This window comes from Bufo gargarizans, chromosome 6, assembly GCF_014858855.1.
Source record: "Bufo gargarizans isolate SCDJY-AF-19 chromosome 6, ASM1485885v1, whole genome shotgun sequence".
NCBI lineage: Eukaryota > Metazoa > Chordata > Amphibia > Anura > Bufonidae > Bufo > Bufo gargarizans.
In genome coordinates, this window is record NC_058085.1 from 1,632,510 (window position 1) to 1,653,869 (window position 21,360).

The following is a 21,360-nucleotide window of genomic DNA, read 5'->3' on the forward strand; positions in this document are numbered from 1 at the left end:
AGGGATCGTCAGTGAGGGTACCTTGCGGTGCAGATATCTGTGCTGGACCAGGTGTGTCCCCTTTAACAGTAGATGGGGCAGAACGCCTTTGGGAAACAGGTATGTAAAGGTGACGCCTCAGCGTTGAAGGTTGGGGTATCCACCTGCCCGTCACTGGCGATGAAATATCGGCGTAGGCTTGCCCTGATTAAAAGGTGTCCCAGCTGCAGGGGTGTTGGCAAGGGAGCTTTTCCTTGTCCTCACCATATGGCTTTCGCTGTGTTTGACTGCCCCGTGGCTTCCGGACCCCGTGACAGGCCACCACCACGCTTAAGCTGCCATGGTGAGAGGAATAGGGAGTAACTCAAATGGCAAATAGCTTTGTGTCTTGGCTACCGCCGCTCAGCGCTATCCTACACAGACTCGGCTCCAGGAGTGACTGGACCCGGCAGTGGAATCACGTGGTGCGCTGATTTCTGATGCCTCAGCGGAAGTGAGGTCTCACGGTACAACGTCAGTGATCACAGTCCTTACTTGCGGTCGACGCTGTAGTGCACCAGTTCCTCACCTCTGGAAGCTGCAAGGTAGGTGCTCGGCTCCGAGGTATCGCAGACTTTCCTGTTGATCACGGCCTCTTCGGGCGTAGTAGGCCGGCATGTAACTTCCGCCACGGACCGCCGATGAACACTGGAGATGGACCAGAATACACCTTGCGATGCCCCTAGGTGATTTAGGGCAGTGTGGAATAGCTGTCGCCGCAATAACTGGGCAGATGACGCTGGATAGAGTTAGACTTCAGCGGAGCTATGCACTCTGGCGTCTTCACCCTCCAACTTCCGGTCACTCCCCCCTTAAAGTCGATTTTAGAGGAAAAATTGTTAGGAAACATTCCTGTATATTTACTTGTATATAAAGTGCAACTGCTACCAAAAATCACAAGGAAGAGGCACTCAGATTCAACCTGTATATCACATAAAGGAGGGCCTCATTCACATTGTGGTACAATTGTTCAGGTAGTGGGACTCCTACACTCATAAAGCCTGTGCACTAAGTGAAAGGGCTGCCAAAAATTACAAGGAACCGGCGCTCCAATACACCCTTTATTATACATATAAGGAGGGCATCATACACACCCTTGAAAAATTATGATTGATGGCCTGCTGGTGACCCTCAAAAACATTAGGAGCAAGGGCCTGCTTCTGGTCTGACCATCTAAAACATTAGGGGCGAGGGCCTGCTGCTGATCTGACCATCTAAAACATTATGGGCGAGGGCCTGCTGGTGACCCTCTAAAACATTAGGAGTGAGGGTCTGCTGCTGAGCTGACCCTCTAAAACATTAGGAGCAATGGCAGCCTAATAAGCATGTTCATATGATGGAGGAGGAGGAGGACGAGAGAAGGAAGATTGAACCATATACCCTTTTTTGTAGTGGAAGGGGTGCATGGGAATACAGTGTATTCAATACACCATAAAAGCCACATTTAAAGTGCCTTTATGTTCAGCTGCTTTCCTCTGGTGGAATAGAGAAATCAGGGGCAATCCAGGCCTTATATATTTTGATAAGAGTCAACCTGTCAGCATTTTCAGTTGACAAGCAGATGCGCTTATCAGTTATTATGCCCCCAGCAGCACTAAATACCTGCTCTGACAAAACGCTGGCGGCAGGGCAGGCCAGCACCTCCAAGGCGTAGAGCGCCAGTTCGTGCCACATGTCCAGCTTGGACACACAATAGTTGTAAGGCACAGAGGGATCACTGAGGACGCCGACACGGTCTGCTATATACTCCTTCACAGTCTTCCAAAACTTTTCCCTCCTTGTAACACTAGGGCGTGCATCAGGGTGATGGTGCTGGCGGGGTGTCATGAAACTGTCCCAGGCCTTGGAGAGTGTTGCCCCAATTTCTCCACAAGGACCTTCTGGTATTGCACCATTTTGCTAGTCCTCTCCACCACACAAATGAGAGATGAGAAGTTCTCTTTGTAGCGAGGGTCGAGAAGGGTGAACAACCAGTAATCGGTGTTGCCAAAAATGCGTATAACGCGAGGGTCACGGGAAAGGCAGCATAACAAAGTCAGCCATGTGTGCCAGAGTCCCAACAGACAAGACTTCGCTGTCCTCAGGAGGATGACTCTCAAACTCCTCATCCTCTTCCTTCTCTTCGGCCCATCCACGCTGAACAGATGGAATAGACCTGCTATGGGTACTACCCTTAGCCAACTGTCTCCTGCTCCTTCTAACCCCCCCACCTCTATTCAAGCTTGGCTTCTCCATTTTTACGTAGATGGCCTCCTTCACGCCTAGTTTGTACCAATCGGCCTCCTTATCCAAAACACGTACTTGACTGTCTTCAAAGGTGTGACCTGTTCCTTTTAGATGTAAGTACACGGCTGAATCTTGACCAGAGGTTTTGGCTCTTCTATGCCGAGCCATACGCTGATGTAGTTGTTGTTTTGTTTCGCTGATATACAGTTCTGAGCATTCCTCATTGCACTGTGTGAAGGAGGCCATCTACGTAAAAATGGAGAAGCCAAGTTTGAATAGAGGTGGGGGGGTTAGACATCTATTGTCTGCCACATACAATGCTGTCTTGACACCTTTTTCTGGGAAGTCTTTATCACCTACTGACTCCAATTAGGATAACGGAATCAACACCTTTGACCCAATGCTGGGTAAAAATTACCAGATGTGGATTCAGTTACATATTTATTCCCAGAATTTTTGTACAGTCACTCAGAATTGAGAAAGCTCATTGGAAGAACGAGTGAAACGTTTTCAAGAAATCTACAGTACGTCCAGTTGCCTTGATTTATTCTTTACAGATATATACCATGACCTGGATAAATGAGAACCTTCACAGACTCTTGAGACACTAATTGCTGTTGACTTATTGGCAACTGTGTCTCATCATCAGCCACCTTGTGAAACGCTAATTGCCGTTCCCCACCGTCATCTACTTCTGACTGTAGATGTTCAAGAGTTTGGGAATCCGTGCACAAGATCGCCTCATGTCCCTATTCAAGCGGGCTTGGAATAGAGCTGAAAAGAGCTCCTCGGAATATCCGAGTGTAGAATCACTTGTTTGCCAAGACTCTCCATGGTAGGAAGGAGGATCAGGGTGAGGATTCTGTTGACCAGACTCTGCTACTGAGATTGGACTTTGTGGAAGACAGGGTGGTGCTTAACAGATTGGAAGCATTATCTGCAGCAATCCAACCGACCACCTGGCCGCACTGGTCTGACTTCGAGAGGGGTGTCCTGCGCCACGCTGCAAACTGGGACATGAAACTAGATATCGTGGATGAGTGTGTTTCTTGTGCTCTGGCAGCAGGCGCAGTTTCACCGCCTCTACGTGCACCATCAGCAGCACGGCCACTTCTCCGTCCCTTACTGCTCACCTTGAGTATATTAAATGGTATATATACTTGCAAGTATGTCACACGTACAGTAGCACAGGTTTTGTAAGTGTATGCGCAAAGATATTACACTGAAAGTCACAGATATTTAGGATGCACAAACTTTATACAGGAGATGTAGCGCAGGTAATGTCGCTGTCACCAGCGGCTAAGAAAATATTACACTGAATGTCACAGATATTTAGGATGTGCAAACGTTATAAAGGAGATGTAGCACATGTAATATCGCTGTCAGCAGCGGCCAAACAATTGCGCTTGTTGCGGCAGGCCAAGGGTCAGCCACGTGATGATCGTTGCCTCGTGTTCAGGTGAATGACGTCGACGGAGGAAAATGACAGAAGTCTGAGTATAGTTCAAAACCTTGTCAGGACCCTAAAGTGAAAGTGTCCTGCACCCTTTATTTATGCACAGTTCACAGGGTGTAACCCCTCAAAGTAAAACATGATTGGTTTACAGACATTTCAATAATGGCTTTTGAATCCATCTATTGATTGGTTAGTTATTTTTCAAGTTTCACTTTACAAAAAATGTGTTAACTAATGGGTTTAGAATTTTAAGCAAAAGAGGCAAAATTACAAGGAGTAGTACAAATGTTATCTTATCTTAACACACACAGTTCACTTTTCAAATGTCTATAGTTTTCTTTTCAAATGTCAGCAAATTATACCATGTATACAGATAAAATGAAAATCACTTTTATATGCACAGTAAAAGCCGGATAATTTCCTTAACATTTCCCTCCTTTTTTTCATTTTTCTGTTCACGTGGTAGACGTTTTCTTCCTTCTGAAGGCTTCATTGTATCATGTGTGTCTTGCTAACTACTAACCTGCCTGAACAAACAAATGACCCCTTAGACAGCCCGTACTTCACAGAGTATACAGATAAGCTGCATAGACCATGCGATACAAGCATCGATTCCAGTCTGTCTAGTAGTTGTCATTTAATTAAGCATACATACATTTTATTAACACCACATACGACACACAAACACTATGTGGATGTAGGTGCTGCATTGTTGTTCCATGCATCATTGTCCATAGTTCTGGATACACCTTCTTCTGCTCCTGTGTTGGAATCTCTAGGAGCTGGTAGGTCAGCTATACCTGCTAGAAGCATCAGCAGTAAGCCTAAAAGTTTCTGTGTAGCTGTTGTCCTCTGTTGTAGAATCAGGAAGATGAACATCATCTTGGGCGTTGCTGTCCCTTGGTTGGACAGTGCTGTCAATCATGGCATATCTCTTGACCAATATGGTGAGTAGGCCTGGAACCGCCTTGAAAGTCCACCTCCATCCTCCTCTAGTCAACGTTATGGACACTTCGGTGATGGGAAACCTGGAATGGACAATTCCTTCCTGCAAAAGATGAGTCTCCATCCGAACTTCCACTTAGGACCTAGAGCTACTTAATACAGAACAGAAAGTAATAAAGCAATAACCGTACCACATTAGTGATTCCATCTTGGACCACCACTATAGTGACTCCATACTGTTGAGAGTGTAGAGCTTGTGTGATCCCTAGGGTCTTCAGTATGTGTCCCATTATCTCCTCAGTGAAGTGGGTACCTCTGTCTGACTCTATCACCTCTGGAATCCCATCTCTGCAAACTACCTCTGACAATATTTTCTTAGCAGTATTTTTGGCTGTAGCTGTAGTTACTGACCAAGCTTCTGGCCAGCCTGAGAATACATCAATGGCTACAAGGACATACTCATATGTGCTCACCTTGGGTAGCTGGATGTAATCCACCTATACTCTTTGAAACGGGTACAAGGGTTTGGGAGTGTGTTTCTTGGGGGTCTTTACAAACCTCCCAGGGCTATGTCTGGCACATGTAAGACAACCCTGAACAAACTTTTCAAAGAGGGTCTGAATTCCAGGTGCAAACCAATGTTCTAACACTAGTGCGCTCATAGCTCCTTTCGACAAATGAGTAGGGCCATGTGCTAAATTGGCCATCATCGGATACAAACTCCGAGGCAAACATGTTCTGCCATTTACCTGCCAGAGCTCTCCTGTCTTCGTAGCCCCCGCCTCCATCCATACCTTTTTGTCTTGAGGCGTTATCTGGGCCTGTAATTCCTGCAAGAGCGACAAATCTGGCATAGTTGGAAAAAACAATGTCAGGAGCGGCAGACCGGCTGCTTGTTTGGCTGCTTGGTCTGCTTGAGCATTTCCCACAGCTAGCGGATCATCTTGCTTCACATGGGCTGGCACTTTAACAATGGCTACCTCTGTGGGCAGCTCTAGGGCCTCTATGAGGCTCTGTACTGCTTCTGAATTTTTAATTGGTTTGCCCGAGGAAGTCAGAAATCCCCTAGTTTTCCAGATAACACCAAAATCATGTGCTACCCCGAAAGCATACCTGGAATCAGTGTAACAATTTATTCTCAGTCCCTTACCCATTGTACATGCGTCAGTGAGTGCCTTCAACTCCGCCTCCTGTGCAGACGCACAAGATGGGAGTGGTTTTTGTATGATTACCTTACCATCCTGGATTACCGCATACCCGGTGACAAAGTGTCCTTGTTCGTCATTCCACCATCTGGAGCCATCTACAAAATACTCAGCATCAGGATTAGTTAATGGTGTTTCAGTAACATTTGGTAACCCTTTTGTTTCTGCAATCATCAATTCATGACAGTTATGATTTGCAACTGGATCAGACATTTCTACTACTCCCACTCCCCCCTCCTCTTCTAAATCCACTGGCATCAAAGTAGCTGGATTTAGAACAGTACACCTGAGGCAAATCCCCCTTGCTCATGACAATACAATGTGAAAGTTTGTTTGTAATTGGGGATGCCCAATGCTGGTGTCGTGGTGAGAGTGAGTTTTAATGTATGAAATGCACTCACAGCTCTTGGTGTGAGTTCAAAGGTCTCTCCTTTGAGGCAGTCATATAGTGGCTGCATCATCTGAGAGCAATCCTTAATCCAGGGGCGACAGTAACTGACAAGTCCAATAAAGGCACGCAGAGCCCTTGGAGTACTTGGCAGGGGGTGCTGCTGTATAGCAGTAACCCTCTCAGTCGTGAGGTGTTTGGTACCTGGAGAAATACAGTGACCTAGGAAAATCACAGTAGATTTACAAAGTTGCAGCTTCTCCTTGGAGGCTTTACAACCATTTTCAGCAAGGAAAATAAGCAAAGATAAAGATTCTTCTTTACACTGTTCAGAGCTGTGGCAACAAAGCAACAGATCATCAATATATTGTAAAAGAGCAGTGTCCGGATAGGCCGGCTGCCAGGACTGCAACACAGAGTGTAAAGCAGTGGAGAAAATATCAGGGGAATTGGCCGCCCCTTGTGGTAAAACGACCCATGCATACTGCTTGTGACGAAAGTGAAAGCAAAATAGGGCCAGCATTCTTCATCTAAAGGGACAGAGAAGAAAGCATTTGCAAGATCAATGACAGAAAAAGATGTGGCATCTATGGGCACTTGGTTTAACAGCGTGTGTGGATTGGGCACTTGTGGTGTATTTATGACAGTTACAGCATTCACTGCCCTTAAATCATGTACCATACGATAGACTGGAGGCTGACCCTTCACAGTCTGTTTCTTCTTTACAGGAAATAGGGGTGTATTAAAGGGGCTTTTTATAGGGATTATTAACCCTTTCCCCAACAGCTCTTTCAGATCATTTGCAATGGCATCTTCCTGTGAAGAATTTAATGGGTACTGACGCACACATGGCGGCTTAATGCCAGGTTTCAGCTGCACAACCACCGGAGTTACTGGTAGTCTGCCCACATCTGTCTTGGAAGTTGCCCACAAATGTGATGGCACTTCAGACAGCCAATCTGGGGGTGTATTCTGTGAGGTAGAGGAGGCACTAAATGTCATTATGTACATAAGTGCACACAGAGTCTCTTCATTGACAGGGGCTGTAATTTGGGGTTTTCCTGAAGAGAAATCCACAGATGCCCTCATGGCACTGAGTACGTCAGTCCCCAGCAAATTGTATGGACTATCTGAGCTTACCAACACACGCGTGACAATAGATGCAGCATCATGAATATTAAGTTTTACAGGCTTTGTTAGTGGGAGTTTAACAGTTGTTCCCTCAACCCCTTGACAGTAGATGTAATCTGAGGAGATAAGCTCCTCAGGCACATATTTTTCTTGTATTAGGGTATGGGCTGCTCCTGTGTCTACCAAAAAGTCAATTGAATTCCCTGTGTCCTCACATGTGGATGTGATGATTAGTTGTGGACCTGGGATTGCGTCAAGGGGGTAGTTAACGTTGAGGGAACTCACAGGATTGCCGTCACTTCATTGAGAGGTCCGGGCAGTAGCCTGACCTCTCCGGGGACATTTGACTGAGAAATGCCCTTTTTTCCCACAATTCCAGCATGTTACTTGGTCCCAGTTACGTGGAGACTGATCCCCACCTGGTATTCTTTCCTGAAACCTGCCCTTAGGTTTAAAAGGTTGGTTAGCCATTATTGGCTTCTTTTATTTTTATTTTATTTATTTTTTACAAGTCCAGCTCAGCTCCCTTTGCTATGGCCACTAGGTCAGGGAACTGGCAGGTCCGCCAATCAGGGCGAGCCTTCTTCACAGCATCCTATATGGGTGCTTTTAATCCAGACATGAATGTATGTTTTAGTAGTCTCATGTCCTTACTGTCTCCTGTCTCATACCCATAGTCAAGCCAGAGCTGTTCTAAAGCTGTGGCATAGTCAGCTACAGTCTGCTTAGCGTCTTGTGTTTGCATCATAAAAGTGTCAGTCTGATTGTCCTGTTGCTCTTTTACCCAGGGTTTATTTCATACATAGTCCCTTTGTCAGTGTCTTTTGCCTTATGGGCAGTCAAAGTCATTCCCTGGGCAACATCATACCACATTGTGGCCTGGTCATATTTGTTATGGTCTTCCAACCGCCCCTTAAAATTAGTAAGAAATTTCTGCCATACTGGTTCATTCAATGTTCCATTCACACCTGCTCCTAATTTCTTTAGCATTTGTCTACAGTCTTTGGTTGCTTCAGTGCCCTTTGCGCATTGCATAATATCAATTGCAGAGACCCATTTCTCTGCTCCCTTCTCAGAGGAACGTTTACTCTGTGTAGCCCCCATCCCGTGGGTGGCTCCTTGTAATTCACTATCCAGGTACTCACACACCTGGTGAATTACAACAGTGCTGTGGACACACTTCCGAGGCAGCACTATCAGTAGTGCCGTGGACACACTTCCGAGGCGGCACTACTATTGGTGCCGTGGACACACTTCCGAGGCGGCACCAATTTTCCTACCAGTGGTGCTGTGGGCACACTTCCGAGGCAGCACTATCCACTGGTCTGGCAATACTACAATATAGTCTTGCCCTCACACAGAGTAATTCACACGTCCTCTCTGGGGTTACTCGCTGGAAACCCCTTAAACCCCTCTACTTCTTTCTATGGCACAGGAAGCAAACAAATACTGCAATCCAAATGATTATAACTGCAACCACCCAATCCAAACTGGCATCATAATACCCACGCATGTATACACTGTACAGCACAGGAATTGGCAGCAATGCAGTAATTCTTCCTCACACAATATCAGCAGGCACTCAGTACATGTGAAACCACACAGTATGACATAACATTGGAACAACCCCTGACCTCAGGCGCCTTTTCAGGTACCAACAAGGAACTGCAGGGCCCCTATCCAAACTTACTGGACAGCTTTATACACTGCCACTTCTCACAGCCTCCTCCAGTATAGGTCTGTCAACCCTTTCTCCACCAGAACCAGAGGCCTCCAGAGTCAGGGACCGGACAAGCCAGTCAGCGAGCTCTAGACTTTCAGCTTGGCTCAGGAGGAGCAGGGACAGACCCCTCCAAGATTCAGCTTATCTCAGCCACTCACACATTCGTGCATTCATACGCCTAAAGACAGTTTAGCACATATAGGGGAAATATTACATTCACCAGAACACGGTACAGGCACCACGTTCACACACCACACTGCAGAACAGCGAGCAGAGCTCAGGAGACAGGTAGTAACACAATGGGTTACTTACCGCGGTCTTCCTGGGTCCTGGTCTCCGTGTCGCGATCTGCAGCTAGGAGTGTTGTTATGGTGCCCGCAGTCCTCCACCAGAAAATGTTGCGGCAGGCCAAGGGTCAGCCACGTGATGATCGTTGCCTCGTGTTCAGGTGAATGACGTCGACGGAGGAAAATGACAGAAGTCTGAGTATAGTTCAAAACCTTGTCAGGACCCTAAAGTGAAAGTGTCCTGCACCCTTTATTTATACACAGTTCACAGGGTGTAACCCCTCAAAGTAAAACATGATTGGTTTACAGACATTTCAATAATGGCTTTTGAATCCATCTATTGATTGGTTAGTTATTTTTCAAGTTTCACTTTACAAAAAATGTGTTAACTAATGGGTTTAGAATTTTAAGCAAAAGAGGCAAAATTACAAGGAGTAGTACAAATGTTATCTTATCTTAACACACACAGTTCACTTTTCAAATGTCTATAGTTTTCTTTTCAAATGTCAGCAAATTATACCATGTATACAGATAAAATGAAAATCACTTTTATATGCACAGTAAAAGCCGGATAATTTCCTTAACACGCTAAATGTCAGATATTTAGGATGCGCAAATGTAACAACAGATGTAGCAGAGGTTGTATCATTGTCAGCAGCGGCCAAACAATCGCACACAATTTAGCGCAGGTTGCGCTAATATATATATTGCAGCCAAATAAAACAATTGTCCTTAAAAAGGACTTTTGGGTCTCTAACACCTTTCAACAGTAAATCCTGCCTGAAAAAAATACAATCCGTCCCTTCTGTTGCAGCTCTCCCTGACTAAAACGGAGCCGAACCACGTGTCATCGGGTGCTATATAGCACCTGATGACGCGTTCTAGTCAGCCAATCACTGTAATGCCAGTAACCAACATGGCTACGGCATTACAGTGAGTGCCACTCCACTCGCGCCCGTTTAATGGCTGCGTAGCAGCCAACAAACGTGCGGGGAGGAGACTCTAGCATCGCGATGCTAGAGTCAAAATGTTGTTCGGCCGAGCATGCTCGCTCAACACTAGTCATCAGAATTAAAATGTCGGAAAGCCCTTTGAACTGTTCATCGTCACCACCTCCTTGACTGCAAGCAGCTACAGTTACGCAAGTGGGCATTAACCCTCTCTTTTCAGCACAGAGAGACATCCGCTTGGGATAGAAAGGGCACCTCCAGAAAGGAGCACATCGGTCATGTCATGGTGACTGTTTGGGGGAGTGGGAGTAATTTTTTTGAAAGATTCCCTTTAAATAGGACCCTTTCATTTCACATGTAAAATTTGTATTTCTCAGGCCATAAATTTGGGCCCCTAAGGCCTCTTTCACACGGGCGTCATGTTTTTTGCCCGGATAAGAGGCGGGTGTGTTGCGGGAAAATGCGCAATTTTTCCGCGCGAGTGCAAAACATTGTCATGCGTTTTGCACTCGCGTGAGAAAAATCACGCATGTTTGGTACCCAAACCCGAACTTCTTCACAGAAGTTCGGGCTTGGGATTGATGTTCTGAAGATTGTATTATTTTCCCTTATAACATGGTTATAAGGGAAAATAATAGCATTCTGACTACAGAATGCATAGTATAATAGTGCTGGAAGGGTTAAAAAAATAAAAAAGTTAACTCACCTTATCCTCTTGTTCGCGTAGTTCGTTCCCGGTCTGTTCTTTGCTAGCTGTGGGCTTGGGCTAAAGGACCTTTGATGACGTCAGATCACATGCTCCAATCACATGGTCCATCACCATGGTGATGGAGCATGTGATCTGACGTCATGAAAGGTCCTTTAGCCCAAGCCCACAGCTAGCAAAGAACAGACCGGGAACGAACTACGCGAACAAGAGGATAAGGTGAGTTAACTTTTTTATTTTTTTAACCCTTCCAGCACTATTATACTATGCATTCTGTAGTCAGAATGCTATTATTTTCCCTTATAACCATGTTATAAGGGAAAATAATACAGTGAATAGACTGTCACCTAGAACCCATGCGTGAAAATCGCACCGCATCCGCACTTGCTTGCGGATGCTTGCGATTTTCACGCAACCCCATTCACTTCTATGGGGCCTGCGTTGCGTGGATTATCGCACCGCAACGCACAAAGAGGAGCATGCTGCGATTTTCACGCAACGCATAAGTGATGCGTGAAAATCACCGCTCATGTGAACAGCCCCATAGAAATGAATGGGTCAGGATTCAGTGCGGGTGCAATGCGTTCAACTCACGCATCGCACCCGCGCGGAATACTCGCTCGTGTGAAAGGGGCCTAACAGTTCCACCTGTACTGCCCTGATAGCAGCTTTGTTAACATTAGCATTACAGTGGTCCCTCAAGTTACAATATTAAATTGGTTTTAGGACGACTATTGTATGTTAAAACCATTGTAACTTGAGTTATTGGTTCCAAAGCCCCAAAATGTCAATCAAGATAAGAGAAAATGAAGATTTAAGAATAATAAGCAAATAACTAAGACAGATAAAACGTACATATAACAGTCAGTAATAGCTGCTAACTAGCAACTAATACACCTATTTTACCAGAGAAGTGGCCTTGATTGGTTGGATCTGAGTCTGAGACATTGTATGTTGAGTCTTGTTTCAACTTACGATGGGTCAGGAAAGACCTGAAGCCATTGTATCTTGAGGGACCACTTGTATTACCATTATTATCAACAAAATTAAGGTGCAGTCTCATCACTGACAACCCCTTTAATGTAGAAACCGCTGCGCTGATCATCTGATTGCCAGAGGTGAGTATCTGGACCAAAAGAGAAAGAGTGCCTCTACTTTTTAGCTGCCCTTTGCATTGTATCACAGAGGGGGGTCCTGAGTGGCAGACCACATATGCCCTAAAAGGAGTTGTCAGATAAGACCAGTGATGCCCAACCTACGGCTCGCGAAGCCATGTCATGCGGCCTGCGCAGTGACCGGACTTTATCAGCACAGGGCACGCTGCGAACGGCATAGGCAGCAAAGCGATGCTGCCTGCAATCTCCCCGCCCAGCGCCGCCTCCTAGCTAATTTATTCACCCAACTTACCTCTATGAAATTGAAGAGAAGCGCCGTAGTCGCGCACAGGCGCACTGGCAGAGGCATTGAAGTGTGCATGCACCATCTTCCTGGCCTCTGCGAGATTACGGAGCTTCTCTTCAATTTCACAGAGGCAAGTACAGTGAATAAATTAGCTAGGAAGCGGCTCTGGGTGGGGGGGGATATCTGTGGACGGCTCTGGTTGGGGGATATCTGTGGACGACACTAATGGGGGATCTAGGGAGGGGTGTTTGGGTGGGAGCTCTGGAGGGGTAGGGGGGGGGGGGGAGGTCTGATAGGTATGTGGGGGTGGGACATATTTTTTTTTGCTATTGGGCCCAGTCATTTCTAGCTACGCCCCTGATTGTTAAAGGGAACCTGTCACCCAAAAATCGCCTATTAAGCTGTTTACAGTACCTTATAGTGCTGTATAGTCGTTTCCTGATGCACTTTTTGTTAGTTTTGCCGCATGTATGCTCAGTCAGAAATCGATGTTATATTCAGCTGCTGCCCCGTGCTTCAAGTCAGGCTTGAAGTCACGGGGGCAGCGGCCTCGGCTTCTTACATGGCCCTCTCCCCGCCCCCTGCCTCTGTGACTGACAGCCGAAATCCGATTCCGGGACCGCGCTCAACGGCCGCATGCGCAGTAAAGGGGCAGCAGGAGCGCGGTCCCGGCTGCCGCGCGTACTACGCGCCGTCTTACTTTCGCCGCACTGCGCATGCGCCCGACATCCTGTATCAAACGCGCCCGCGCCCAGATGCCGGGCGCGGGCGCGTTTGATACAGGATGTCGGGCGCATGCGCAGTGCGGCGAAAGTAAGACGGCGCGTAGTACGCGCGGCAGCCGGGACCGCGCTCCTGCCGCCCTTTACTGCGCATGCGGCCGTTGAGCGCGGTCCCGGAATCGGATTTCGGCTGTCAGTCACAGAGGCAGGGGGCGGGGAGAGGGCCATGTAAGACGCCGAGGCCGCTGCCCCCGTGACTTCAAGCCTGACTTGAAGCACGGGGCAGCAGCTGAATATAACATCGATTTCTGACTGAGCATACATGCTGCAAAACTAACAAAAAGTGCATCAGGAAACGACTATACAGCACTATAAGGTACTGTAAACAGCTTAATAGGCGATTTTTGGGTGACAGGTTCCCTTTAAGATTGGGCGGGCACTGGAGCGATAGAGCGCCCTGCTGTAGGAGAAGCCGGCGGGAGATGAAAGGAGGAGGGGCCAGCTCCTGGTGGTGTCGGGCATACAGCGCAAGCATGGCGGTGGAGGATCTGACTGAAGCCTAAAAACCAGACATCAAGGTAGACATGCAGAAGAAGGTGACAGCGCAGTATGTGATGTATACATGTCTGTAATGTATGTAGTGCAGTGTGAGATCATCACATACATTACACACATCACATGCCCCCTCACAGTAGTTATGCCCAGATATGTGCCCCCTCACAGTAGTAATGCTCACTCGTGCCCCCTAACAGTAGTAATGCCCAGATATGTGCCGTCTTCATAGTAGTAATGCTCACACGTGCCCGCTCACAGCGTTTGCATTTCTTTCTGGCAAAGCTACTTGGTTCCGGCCCGCAAAATTTATACCAAGTCTAGTGCGGCCCTCAGACGAAAAATGGTTGGGCACTACTGGATAAGACAATAGCATCATTAGGTGACCACGTGCATTTTTTAAAAATTGCATTCCAAGAGCTATAACTTTTTTGTTTTTTCATCAATGTACTTGTATGAGGTCTTATTTTTTGCAGGACAAGTTATAGTTTTTTTATGCACCTTTTTAAGTACATGTAATGATTGATTAAAGCCAGCTGTTTAGCTAAAAAAAACAAAAAAATAAAAACGTTGTTTATGTCAGTAAAAAGGCATATTAGTGGTCACTAAGGGGTTAACTTTCCTTTTCCGCAGTTGCAGTTTCATCCCCTCCCTTCATGGGATTTCTTCTCTGTAGGCTGCAAAAGCGAGAATGGAAACTGAAAGCAGTTGAAGGGAGGGATCACAGCTCTCGTCTATATATACACCAGTGGATGACAAATCAAAAACTGCAGACACATAGCGAGAGGCAAACCCTCCACCGGCAGGTTATTATAAGGGGTCCTGACACAGCCGCACAGAGCAGAGGAGCGCAGCTTACAGGTAGGACACTGATATCATTGCATGCTTAGGAAAGCACTGTTACATGGACTCTGTGTAAATGTTAGAAATTGCAACTAACACAAAACAATCTCCCAAAAAAAACTGCGGTGTAGAAACAAATTTTGCGAAATTATAGATGCCATTAGGGTTGTTTCGGGTATTGAACTTTCGATACCCAATCGATACTTTTAGACCGGTATCGATACGATACTGGGATTTCTCTTTTATCGATACTAGGCTGCGCTACTGCACAGCCCAGTATCAGAGAACATAAGCGCGCTGCTGTCAGCGTGCGCCATGTTCCTTCAGCAGCCCAGGGTAGAAGGAAGCAGTCTCTCCCTCCCCCTGTGCTGCTGCTGCCACTGCTGCCTCCAATGAGAGCACAGAGGGGCGGAGGAGAGGGAGGGGCTGCGGCCACTGCGCCACCAATGAGAGCACAGAGGGGCGGAGGAGGGGGGGAGCTGTGGCCACTGCGCCACCAATGATAACTAACGTTTAATACATTACAAATGCAGGCGGCAGCAGAAACACATTGCCGGCACCCTGCCTCTGACAGGGCGCTGCGATCTGCCGCAATTAACCCCATAGGTGCCGCAGTGGGCTCTAATTAAATAATTAGGACCACACTGTTTATTAAGACACCATAGTTATACCCTCTTAATGCTCCCTTACAGTAATGCTGGCCCCTTAGTCCACCCCACACAGTAGTTTTGTCTTCTTAGTGCCTCCCTTACAGTAGTGCTGTCTCTCCACACAGTAGGTATGCCCCCTTAATGTCCTCTTTACAGTAGTGCTGCCCCCTTACAGTAGCAAAGCCCCTGTATGTAGTGATATAAAAATAAAAAATAAGCTCATACTCACCTAGCACTGTTCCCCCCATGAATGGAGTTCCCTCCAGCAGCAGGCACAATGCAGCGACATCATCGCTCCCGCTGAGCAGGAGAGCGCACAGATTGGGGACAGGCCGGGGGAGGATCCCTGGCTTGTGGGCTCTCCTACTCAGCCCCGCAGGAGTGATGGTACCACTGCATCGCTCCTGCTTGTGGGGAGAGCACAGGCCAGAGAATTCAGCCAGAGACGTAATGATGACAAACACAACAGCCGGACTCGGGCCCAAATTTTGGACATGAGTCCAACTGCTGCATCTGTCATCCATTACGGCCCAGACCTCACCTGCCAGTACACACACAGAGTACTGCGGGCCCCATAGTAGCCTTAGCCAATCCGTAGCCCAACCAATCTACAGACCACCTTTTTCTATTGTATATAGAATATGGAGACATTTGCTAAAATAAGAGCAGTGATGACCAATGCAGTGGGGGGAGGGATTTATCTACAACTTTCCACCAGTATTTGTGGAAGACTAACATTTTTTACGTCACAATTTATGACTTTCCTCTTGCCACTATTAAAAATAAAAAAAAAAAAAAAGTGGGGTTAATGGCAGCAAGTTTTTGACAAATTTACCATTATCAACAGAAGAAAATGGTGCAAATTGTGTTTTCTGTCTTTAGTACAGTCCAGGATGCAGCAGATGTATTACAAGCCAGGCCCCTCTCAATACATTTTCTTTTTGAATAACTTCGGTTTACGACTGGTGTATGAAATCTTAGTGAACTGAATTTCCAGTTGGACAACTGTGGTTCTTTAGGCTGCTGTATACAGGTCTCTAGTACGGTGTAGTGACTGAGTCATGGGTGAGTAATGTCCTCCGTCAGCTGCTCGCATAACCTGTGTCATAGCTTTAGGGTCAAAACTCTAAGTCACTCTTTCCTTAGCAAGTACATATATTTTTTTTTTCGCCGTGATCTTGGTAAATTTGCTTATATCTAACTTTTCAAAGAAAATTCCTCTAATCTCCTGAGCTGTCCCCCTGTAACAGCCTATGAAACAGAACAAGTCAGCAGGAGCAACCCTATTAAACCAGACACACTGTTCACTAAAGTTAATCCTGCTGATTTAAGCGATACCCGGATGGTGAAAATTTGTTGTGCCGTTCCAGAGAAGACATTTTATAAGTAATTTTATATGTAATTTTATGTCTTGACGAGGGGGCGTGGCAAAGCAGAGCAACAGAGTCCAGCAGCCAAAGGCTACATGCACATAACCGTAAAAAAAAAAAACGGATGACGTTCAGTATGGCATCCGTTCTTTTTGCGGATCCATTGTAATAATGCCTATCCTTGTCCACAAACTAGAAAAAAAAAATAGGACATGCACAATTTTTTTTCGGAACGGACATACTGATGCGGACAGCGTTGAAATGAATGGGTCAGCGTATATTTTTTGCGGACCCGTTGAAATGAATGGGTCAGCATCCTATCCGCAAAAAAAAAAAAAAAGGGGATCTGACATGGAAAGAAAGTGAGGAACGGAGAGTGGATCAGTCTCTTGGACACCTAGTTACTCTCTTAAAAAGTGAACAAACAAGTTAAAAAGCATAAAATAAGTTGCCTCATATGTTCTGCACCTTTCTAAAATATTGTGGGTTTTAATTACCAGTATTTTCAATATCTCTGCTTGCTGTCCATGTTGTGGGGATTCGCTCTGGTAGGCAGGGTAAGCGGACGCAGTACAGAGGCAAAAACAAGCAAAGTTCAGTGTTTTATTCACACATAAGGAAAAACAAGCCAAAAGTAACGGTGTTCAGTTTTGGTGCCTGTTCACACCACACAAAGTCCACAGTGCAAAAAACCTTCACCTGGTCAGCAGTTTTCCACCCGCAGTCCACAGCAGGCTTTAGAGGCCTGTTTCCCCAGCATGAGGCTCTCAAGACACAGATTCCAAAGCTTCTCTGTCATGGAGGATAATCCACCTCAGCTGAACGTGTTGGCTGGGTTTTTATATCCCAGCCCAAAACCCTGCCTGGAACCGTGGGGAACAGACACCCACCCTGCTCTTTGGCTGCTCCCAATAAGAACTGGCCCGGATCGGCTTTACAGACATACTAACAGCTGAAGTGTCAGACTGCAACTGCAAAACTGATACTTCAGGGAAAAATCTGGTTCTTACCTCACCGAGGCCAGGAACCTCGGTGACACGTATCTTCCGTCAATGACGACCCCTTGTTCCTTCTTACAATGTACAGAAACATGCATTGTTATATTCAGTGACTGAACACGCCCTTATCATGTCTAGCTGATGCAGGGGTATAGCACACCAAAAGGTTATTCCAATTACAAACATTTAATTCTACAGGACATGCTATAAATATGATAGGCGCCTGGCTGTTTCAGAACCTCTAAAAAAAATAATAATATGAAAGGATAGCACCGTGTCCACTATTCTTACCCCATCTGGATGTCATGGCCGCCTCTCTAGGTGGAATATGAGTCAGGGGATCCCAGGTCTGGTACAGACACCGATCAGAAATTCAGGGCTTATTCTGTGGCTATTCCATAAATGTCTATATGGAGAATAACCCTTTAAGTGCATCAGAGCTCTTTCTTCTGATGAGCTGTGCACCTATGTTGGACACAGTCCCAACGATGGCCATTTCAGTTCACTGACAGCAAGCAGGCAGCTTTAAAACTGTAAGGAAATACGCACAAAGTATATTAGCTAGGTCTCATGATGCAGGAGAAATGTATGACCAGCTGCAGGTTCCCCTAATGATAACAGCTCCAGGGGTTTCTGAAGCTGGACCCATGCACGGAGCCATAGCTTATAAGGGTGCCGAGGCACGGCCCGTTTGCCTGAGGGGGTTTACATGGCATGTGGTAGATAGAGGACCCTGTAGTAGACTCTGCACAACCGTGCAAGAGCTTCAGTTTCCGCCTTTGGCTATTATTTAGGTTTTTTTTTCACTGCCAATTAGCATTTCAGGGAAGTCACATAAATGGAGATTACAAGTCCTGGAATTTCCCTCTGAGGGTATGTATTTAGTATTGAGTCAGCTGAATATAGTGCAGTACACCCTGCCTTCAGGAACAAGCAAACCAATGCACCTTTAGAAAATGCAGTTTGCTGGGTACTGTAGTGCTACACCACCATTGCCGAACTACACTTTAAAGACAAATATACCTTTTGTACAGCTTTTCTAATCAGGATTAGTGTGAATATGAAGTTTTATTCTCCCAGATTCTGCTCTCTCAAGTGCCCATGAGGTGGCGCTTCACAGTGAATTGACCTTTAGCGCTCTACTTTGAGCTGCTTCACAGCCTCTCCCCTCTCTGCTGAGTGACAGCTGTTGTGGTCTGTAGGTTGGATGCTACAGTCACTCAGAGCAGAGGGGAGGGACTGTGAAGCATCTCAGTGCAGAAGGTACTTGACAGTGAAGCTCTGACTCCTGGGCACTTGCTAGCAGAATCTGGCAGAATAAAACTTCATATTCACACTACTCCCGATACAAGAACACCATAAAGGGTATGTTCATCCTGCTCTCACCAACCCTTACTTAGTGCTGTCTACAGTTTAACATGGTCAAAACTGCTGACAGGTTCCGATAAATGTCCCTTCCCTGTATTATAGATTTTACATTATGATCAGGAAGAATTGTAGGCCTGAGCTCTATACTACATCTCTGTGCAGCCATCTCTTCCTGCCCATTATCTTTTACTTATTTAAAAAGTAGTAAAAACTGCTGTAAAACTGATAGGATCAGCATTAGTGTTGAGCAAATCGAAGCCTCGAAAGTGGAATGCGATCCAAAGTTTAAGAAAAATTTGATTCACAACTAATCCAAATTTTCTTTGCGCTTCATGGTAACGAATTGTTTTTTCCCCCCCTAAAATGGCGGCTACACATGTTAAAAAGTTTAAGTAAGAAACCTGGGAACGCGATATGATCCATAATGTTATGCAGACAGCCAATCAGCAGATGGCCATCCTCTGTCATGTTGCAGTCCTCTAAAAGCCTCATCCCGTGCGGTCTCTGCCATTTCACTGTAATCTGAGGCTAGGGAGAGACGTGGAAAGTGCTAGGGACAGTGTTCAAGAAGACTTTAATTGTAGAATATTGGACAGGGAGACTGCAGGGACAGTGCATGGAGATCATAGGGAGAGCTTTTACACACTGTAGGGTGAGCATAGGGAGACTGCAGGGACAGTGCAGGCTGTGTAATCTGAACCTCTCTATAGAACCACTTTGCATCAATCCCTGTGTAGGGCACAAAGCTATCTAATTTAACAGTGTTCACCTTGTCTAATAGCTAAGCAATTCTATTAGGCCTTGATTCTCAAACTGGGGTGAATGAGCTGTGTAATTTTCCTGTTATTGGGGTGTCCACCTTGTTTCATAGATAAGCAATTCTGTTGGGCCTTGATTTTCAAATTGGGGTGAATAAGCTGTTATTTCTGTTATTGGGGTGTCCACCTGCCTGACACAGTAACTGGACTAGCTATGCATGTTGCTGCAATACACAGTTGGGTACACCGAGATATACTCTCCCTGCAGGATATAGCTGATTTAACAAGCTTTGTGACAGATTAATTTTGAAAAAGGCTAATTTTTGAGAAAAATTTGGCAAAGCATCCGAATCTAATTTTTGAAAACTTCGCTCATCTCAAATCAGCATGTTCCTGTCTAATAGCACACCAAACAGCAAAGGGGGAGATTTATCAAAACTGGTGCAAAGGAAAACTGCCTTAGTTGCCCATAGCGAAAAATCAGATTCTACCTATTATTGTTCAGAGCCCCTTTGGAAAATTAACGGCTGAATCTGATTTGCTGCTAGATGCAGTTTTACTTTATGCCAGTTTTGATAAATCTCCCCAAAGTCTATGAGGGGTCAAACTTAAACTGGCCATACACATTCAATACCTGTCGGCAGGGGTGCACCTAGCCTTTCTGCTGTCTGAAGCAAAAACTGAAACAGCGACCCAACCCCCCCAATGCCAATTTCTTAACCTAACCCCTTCCCTTTAGCCCTACTGTTAAATACATACTTGGAAAACATTACATACAGAGCTACAAAATATACAGTGTAATACTGTGCCCACTGTGCTTCCCAATACTATACTGCAGAAACAGATAATCCCCCCTTCCGCTGCCCCCCTCTTGCCCCTACCTGGTGCTGCCTGAGGCAATCGCCTCACCTCGCCTCATTGGTGGTGCACCCCTGCCTGTCGGCTGAGCAAACGTTCAGCCGACAGCCATCTCCCTCATCTTCTATCCAGTTCTGACGTTGGCTTATCTCCTGGGAGAACAAAAGGATTGAGCAAAGATATTCATTTTGCCTGATCCTTGACTCCTCCAACATCTGAACCTCCCAAGAGCCTTAGTGTCGGCCGACAAAAGTATAATGTGTATGGCCAGCTTAAGTGTATCTACTATACAGTCCCCGGAACTGAAACTGTAAGTGTACAAGCATTGCTGCGACGTCTCCAAACAAGCAGAGATTACCTTCCACTGAGCAGTTTTGGTGGGTGGTAAACTGGACTGGAACCCCAGAAACAACTGGAATTGTACCCTCCATAGCCCTAGGCCACCAGGGAATGGAAAATAATCCTCTTCACTGCTGTACATCGCTAGAGATATTGAAATAATGAGAAACATGTCTAAATATAGGTAGTAGGTAAGGGGGATAGGAGGCTTTTGCTTATTAACCCTTTTACTATTTAGCCCTGACTGTGCCAATGGCCAATAGAGGAGGTAAATGGAAGCTATGTTAAAGCACTTGAATGTCAGTCTGAGAGACTGCATAGACTATATACCATATTTTTCACCCTATAAGACGCACTGGCCCATAAGACGCACCTAGGTTTTGGAGGAGGACAATAAGATGAAAAATATTTTTCATTAGACCTCAGATCAGACCTCAGCTAACAGCCCCAATCAGACCCCCAATTT

General features: G+C 46.0%; 1 protein-coding gene across 1 annotated transcript in view; it reads left to right on the forward strand.

The window, feature by feature from the left end:
* The first annotated feature begins 14,401 nt into the window (after positions 1-14,401).
* LOC122940025 (NFX1-type zinc finger-containing protein 1-like) overlaps positions 14,402-21,360 on the forward strand; it is a 34,188-nt gene continuing 27,229 nt past the window's right edge. Inside the window, 1 exon segment of the mRNA XM_044296326.1 lies at positions 14,402-14,571. The gene's annotated coding sequence lies outside the window, so the exon portion shown is untranslated.